Source organism: Cherax quadricarinatus, chromosome 38 (assembly GCF_038502225.1).
Source record: "Cherax quadricarinatus isolate ZL_2023a chromosome 38, ASM3850222v1, whole genome shotgun sequence".
In the NCBI taxonomy this organism is placed as follows: domain Eukaryota; kingdom Metazoa; phylum Arthropoda; class Malacostraca; order Decapoda; family Parastacidae; genus Cherax; species Cherax quadricarinatus.
Genome location: NC_091329.1, coordinates 4,395,076 through 4,402,463, shown reverse-complemented (window position 1 = coordinate 4,402,463; position 7,388 = coordinate 4,395,076). Strand labels below are relative to the sequence as shown.

The 7,388-nt window shown below is 41.3% G+C and overlaps 1 protein-coding gene across 1 annotated transcript in view; it reads left to right on the top strand.

Moving 5' to 3' along the window:
- Nucleotides 1-36: 36 nt before the first annotated feature.
- The window catches only part of LOC128692965 (cyclin-dependent kinase 9-like), a 37,848-nt gene continuing 30,496 nt past the window's right edge, over nucleotides 37-7,388 (top strand). The window contains exon 1 of the mRNA XM_070092025.1: nucleotides 37-128. The gene's annotated coding sequence lies outside the window, so the exon portion shown is untranslated. The remainder of the gene's footprint in view (nucleotides 129-7,388) is intronic.

Genomic DNA, 7,388 nt, shown 5'->3' with positions numbered 1-7,388 from the left:
CATAAAGACCCATTGTGATCTCTAATTCCGTATTTTTTTTCCGCTATCACTCGCAGGATGAACATGGAGGGCTTAATAAACAAGCCGTTCAGGAGGTACAACGAAACAAGGATCTATTTTATTCTTAGGTATGGATTATATGTTAGTAGAGAATCTAATGAAGTGTGTCATAGCTTGGGTGGTCGCACTGGGCTAGCATGGTAATCCGGGAAAATCCGTGTTTTGCTAATTCGGGAAAATTCGCTTTATCTAGTCATTCTCTTTCTAACGATTTTGTGCGAGTGATATTCGAAAAGTATGACTAGTGTCCAGGTTAATGGTAGATTAGGGATACTATAATACCTGGCAATATTCCTGGTACTACAGTACCTGGCAATATTCCTGTTACTACAGTACCTGGCAATATTCCTGTTACTACAATACCTGGACAATATTCCTGGTACTACAGTACCTGGCAATATTCCTGTTACTACAGTACCTGGCAATATTCCTGTTACTACAATACCTGGCAATATTCCTGTTACTACAGTACCTGGCAATATTCCTGGTACTACAATACCTGGTAATATTCCTGATACTACAATACCTGGCAATATACCTGTTACCTGGAGTTTACCTGGAGAGAGTTCCGGGGGTCAACGCCCCCGCGGCCCGGTCTGTAACCAGGCCTCCTGGTGGATCAGAGCCTGATCAACCAGGCTGTTACTGCTGGCTGCACGCAAACCAACGTACGAGCCACAGCCCGGCTGGTCAGGAACCGACTTTAGGTGCTTGTCCAGTGCCAGCTTGAAGACTGCCAGGGGTCTGTTGGTAATCCCCCTTATGTATGCTGGGAGGCAGTTGAACAGTCTCGGGCCCCTGACACTTATTGTATGGTCTCTTAACGTGCTAGTGACACCCCTGCTTTTCATTGGGGGATGATGCATCGTCTGCCAAGTCTTTTGCTTTCGTAGTGAGTGATTTTCGTGTGCAAGTTCGGTACTAGTTCCTCTAGGATTTTCCAGGTGTATATAATCATGTATCTCTCCCGCCTGCGTTCCAGGGAATACAAGTTTAAGAACCTCAAGCACTCCCAGTAATTGAGGTGTTTTATCTCCGTTATGCACGCCGTGAAGGTTCTCTGTACATTTTCTAGGTCAGCAATTTCACCTGCCTTGAAAGGTGCTGTTAGTGTGCAGCAATATTCCAGCCTAGATAGAACAAGTGACCTGAAGAGTGTCATCATGGGCTTGGCCTCCCTAGTTTTAAAGGTTCTCATTATCCATCCTGTCATTTTTCTAGCAGAAGCGATTGATACAATATTATGGTCCTTGAAGGTGAGATCCTTCGACATGATCACTCCCAGGTCTTTGACATTGGTGTTTCGCTCTATTTTGTGGCCAGAATTTGTTTTGTACTCTGATGAAGATTTAATTTCCTCGTGTTTACCATATCTGAGTAATTGAAATTTCTCATCGTTGAACTTCATATTGTTTTCTGCAGCCCACTGAAAGATTTGGTTGATGTCCGCCTGGAGCCTTGCAGTGTCTGCAATGGAAGACACTGTCATGCAGATTCGGGTGTCATCTGCAAAGGAAGACACGGTGCTGTGGCTGACATCCTTGTCTATGTCGGATATGAGGATGAGGAACAAGATGGGAGCGAGTACTGTGCCTTGTGGAACAGAGCTTTTCACCTTAGCTGCCTCGGACTTTACTCTGTTGACGACTACTCTCTGTGTTCTGTTAGTGAGGAAATTATAGATCCATCGACCGACTTTCCTTGTTATTCCTTTAGCGCGCATTTTGTGCGCTATTACGCCATGGTCACACTTGTCGAAGGCTTTTGCAAAGTCTGTATATATTACATCTGCATTCTTTTTGTCTTCTAGTGCATTTAGGACTTTGTCGTAGTGATCCAATAGTTGAGACAGGAGCGACCTGTTCTAAACCCATGTTGCCCTGGGTTGTGTAACTGATGGGTTTCTAGATGGGTGGTGATCTTGCTTCTTAGGACCCTTTCAAAGATTTTTATGATATGGGATGTTAGTGCTATTGGTCTGTAGTTCTTTGCTGTTGCTTTACTGCCCCCTTTGTGGAGTGGGGCTATGTCTGTTGTTTTCAGTAACTGTGGGACGACCCCCGTGTCCATGCTCCCTCTCCATAGGATGGAAAAGGCTCGTGATAGGGGCTTCTTGCAGTTCTTGATGAACACGGAGTTCCATGAGTCTGGCCCTGGGGCAGAGTGCATGGGCTTGCCATTTATCGCCTGTTCGAAGTCATTTGGCGTCAGGATAACATCGGATAGGCTTGTGTTAATCAAATTTTGTGGCTCTCTCATAAAAAATTCATTTTGATCTTTGACTCTCAGTCTGGTTAGCGGCTTGCTAAAAACTGAGTCATATTGGGACTTGAGTAGCTCACTCATTTCCTTGCTGTCATCTGTGTAGGACCCATCTTGTTTAAGTAGGGGCCCAATACTGGACGTTGTTCTCGACTTTGATTTGGCATAGGAGAAGAAATACTTTGGGTTTCTTTCGATTTCATTTATGGCTTTTAGTTCTTCCCGCGATTCCTGACTCCTATAAGATTCCTTTAGCTTAAGTTCGATGCTTGCTATTTCTCTGACCAGTGTCTCCCTACGCATTTCAGATATATTGACCTCTTTTAGCCGCTCTGTTATTCTTTTCCGTCGCCTGTAAAGGGAGCGCCTGTCTCTTTCTATTTTACATCTACTCCTCCTTTTTCTTAGAGGAATAAGCCTTGTGCATACATTGAGTGCCACCAAGTTAATCTGTTCTAGGCATAAGTTGGGGTCTGTGTTGCTTAGTATATCTTCCCAGCTTATATCGGTTAGGACTTGGTTTACTTGGTCCCACTTTATGCTTTTGTTATTGAAGTTGAATTTGGTGGATGCTCCCTCGTGACTAGTCTCATTATGTCGGTCTGGGGCTCCACGCATACATGTCTGAACCTCAATTATGTTGTGATCTGAGTATATTGTTTTTGATATGATGACATTTCTTATCAGATCATCATTGTTAGTGAAGATGAGGTCTAGTGTATTCTTCAGTCTAGTAGGCTCTATTATTTGCTGGTTTAAATTGAATTTTGTGCAGAGATTTAAAAGCTCGTGTGAGTATGAGTTTTCATCAGAGCTGCATCCTGGTGTTATTACTGCAACAATATTATTTGCTATATTCCTCCATTTTAGGTGCCTTAAGTTGAAATCCCCCAGGAGCAAGATGTTGGGTGCAGGAGCTGGAAGATTTTCCAGACAGTGGTCAATTTTTAACAGCTGTTCCTGGAATTGCTGGGATGTTGCATCCGGAGGCTTGTAGACTACCACAATGACTAGGTTTTGGTTCTCGATCTTTACTGCTAAAACTTCCACTACATCATTTGAGGCATTAAGCAGTTCTGTGCAAACAAGTGACTCTGCAATGTACAGGCCAACCCCCCCTTTTGCCTGTTCACTCTGTCACATCTGTATAGGTTGTAACCTGGGATCCATATTTCGTTGTCCAAGTGATCCTTTATGTGGGTCTCAGTACCTGGCAATATCCCTGATACTACAGTACCTGGCAATATTCCTGTTACTACAATACCTGGCAATATTCCTGATACTACAATACCTGGCAATATACCTGTTACCACAGTACCTGGTAATATTCCTGATACTGCAATACCTGGCAATATTCCTGATGCTACAGTACCTGGCAATATCCCTGATGCTACAGTACCTGCAATATTCCTGATACTACAATACCTGGAAATATACCTGTTACCACAGTACCTGGTAATATTCCTGATACTACAATACCTGGCAATATTCTTGATGCTACAGTACCTGGCAATATTCCTGTTACTACAGTACCTGGCAATATTCCTGATTCTACAGTACCTGGCAATATTCCTGTTACTACAGTACCTGGCAATATTCCTGATGCTACAGTACCTGGCAATATTCCTGTTACTACAGTACCTGGCAATATTTCTGTTACTACAGTACCTGGCAATATTCCTGTTACTACAGTACCTGGCAATATTCCTGTTACTACAGTACTTGGCAATATTCCTGTTACTGCAGTACCTGGCAATATTACTGTAAAGTAAAAGGACACAAGTGCAACTAATGTGACATTTTATTGTGGCAAAGTTTCGCTCTCCAGGAGCTTTGTCAAGCCGTTACGAACAGTACATGGACACAGAGGGTATATATAGGCTCAGAGTGAGGTGCAATACTAGTTATGGAAAATTGCATTTATCTGAATGTAACTCATTATGTACATAACAGTAAATGATAACAAAGATAATTATTATTTATCAAAGTTACATAGACAAGTAGGAATTTGGGACACCTAGGTCCCAAAAATGTCCTCCTTCGATACTTACAACTGTCATATCCACAAGTTGCTCTAGACCTATTAATTACAAATGAAATATGTATCACCAGGAATTCTGGTAAATATATAAATTTGTGGATTGTATATTAAAATTAATAAATTATTATATATATACACATTTACATAACATAAGGAGAATATATCTTAATATCACTCACCAATTTGACTGGAGATTAAGGCGTATCATACTCAGAAAACCTCACTGTCTATCCATGAAAATAACACTGGCCAGAGTTACAAACATAAACAAACTTATCTGAGGTTCCTGGAGCTGTCTTGTCCAGTCGCCTGATATCTCAAGTTATGCAGGAATGCACATCCAACAATTTTGGCTCCTATTTGAGAAGTGTCAGCCCAATTTTACCTCTAGAGCACGAAAATTCTTCACATTATTCACTAACGTTTGTTACTCAATTCAAACAACAATGGTGAGTCTCTTCTGCACAGGCACAGGCTTCCCATTTTTATAATATAATTTTTATTAAATACAATATATTTTATTAATTTACATACCAATACACTATTTTCGGAAAATATACTATATATTTTCCACACTAGTGGTAGTAGTAGTAGAAGTGACATAAGTTGTAGTAGTAGTAGTAATACAATATGGTAGAGCAATTAACTCGTACATGAGTAAAAGGATATAAAAGCTATTACTTGCGTAACATAAAAATAGGTTAGACAAATATAGACTGGATAGAGAAGGCCTGTTTCAGTGTTCACTCTCTGTAATGTGCTTTGTGTAGTATTAACAGGAGAGACTATGTGATGGCAGGGTTTACTGTTTTCAGGAGGATTCTTGCAAAGACTTCAGAGATGGTGAAGCTGCCTTTGTTTTGTTTAACTGTATTCGAAACAGCGATTAGTGCTGATTCGAGGCACTTGCGTCTGCAGAAATTAGTTTCTTTGATCACTAATTGGGCATCCCTGAACTTCATGAGATGATTAGTGGAATTTCGGTGTTGTACACAGGCGTTGTTCAAGTTATCGTTCCTACATGCATAAATGTGTTCATTGAGGCGGGTGTCGAGGTTTCTTGCTGTTTCACCTACATAAATCTTGTCGCAACCTCCACAGGGTACAGTGTAAACCCCTGCATTGACTGGTTCGTGGTGCTTTGATTTTGTCCTGGTCAAATCCTTTATTGAAGTGCTGGAAGCGATGGCAACTCTGGTGTTAGCTTGTGAAAGTACTTTAGAAACGTTCAGTACAACCTGCCTGTTGGGAAGAATTATAACTTTGTTGGGAGTGATGTTGGTGCGTGGAGAATTAATAATCTGAAGAGCTCTTTTCTTGCAGTCTTTGATGAAAACGGAAGGAAAATGTAACTCAGTGAAGGTTGAACAATAAAATGGTATAAAATACCGACAGGTTGTTTAGGTAAGACACATATGCAACAGTTAGGTATCTTTATTTCGAAACGTTTCGCCTACACAGTAGGCTTCTTCAGTCGAGTACAGCAAAGTTGATAGAAGCAGAAGAGACTTGAAGACGATGTAATCAGTCCATCACCCTTAAAGTTTTGAGGTGGTCAGTCCCTCAGTCTGGAGAAGAGTATTGTTCCATTGTCTGGAATAATATATTATTGGTAGGTTTCCGATAAACTTGAAATCTTAGGTTGTTGTCTACTTTGTGAAAGAGGACGTCGAGGAAAGGTAGCTTGTCATTGGACTCTTAAGAACATAAGAACATAAGAAAGAAGGAACACTGTAGAAGGTCTACTGGCCCATGCGAGGCAGGTCCAAGTCTCCTACCGGCTTAAGCCAATGCACCCAACCTAGTCAGGTCAGGTCACATTGACTTAAGGGAGGAACACGGCAACCGACCTGGTAGCACAAGCTATCAGGTCCAACTCACACCCACCCACATCCACTCATGTATTTATCCAACCTATTTTTAAAGCTACACAACGTTCTGGCCTCTATAACTGTACTCGGGAGTTTGTTCCACTCATCCACAACTCTATTACCAAACCAGTACTTTCCTATATCCTTCCTGAATCTGAATTTTTCCAACTTAAAACCATTGCTGCGAGTCCTGTCTAGGCTAGATATTTTCAGCACACTATTTACATCCCCTTTATTTATTCCCGTCTTCCATTTATACACCTCAATCATATCCCCCCTAATTCTACGTCTTTCTAGAGAGTGCAGATTCAGGGCCTTTAGTCTATCCTCATAGGGAAGGTTTCTGATACATGGGATCAACTTTGTCATCCTCCTTTGTACATTTTCCAGAGAATTTATATCCATCCTGTAATACGGTGACCAAAACTGTGCAGCATAATCTAAATGAGGCCTAACCAATGATGTATAGAGTTGAAGAACAACCTGAAGACTCCTATTATTTATGCTTCTTGATATGAAGCCAAGGATTCTATTAGCTTTATTGCGAACACTTATGCACTGTTGTCTTGGTTTCAGATTACTGCTAACCAGAACTCCTAAATCTTTTTCGCAATCCGTAATATTAAGATCTACATTATTTAGTTTATATGTGGCATGGTTATTGTCCTGTCCAACATTTAGAACTTTGCATTTGTCTATATTAAACTGCATCTGCCACTTCTCCGACCACTGCATCAGTCTATTCAAATCTTCCTGGAGTGCTCGAATGTCCTCGTCAGAATGAATTCGACGGCCTATTTTGGTGTCATCGGCAAACTTGCCGATGTCGCTCTTTATGCCCTCATCTATGTCGTTTATGTAGATTGTGAACAGCAGGGGGCCCAACACTGACCCCTGTGGAACACCGCTCGTGACGCTTCCCCACTCTGATTTCTCCCCATTTATGCAAACTCTCTGCTGCCTATTTGTCAACCATGCCTCTATCCAGGAAAAAATTTCTCCTCCTATTCCATGTGCTTTAATTTTCCTCAATAGTCTCTGATGTGTGACCCTGTCAAAAGCCTTACTGAAGTCCATATACACAATATCATATTCATTACCATGATCTACCTCCTCAAATACCTTAGTGAAAAAAGTTAATAAATTCGTAAGGC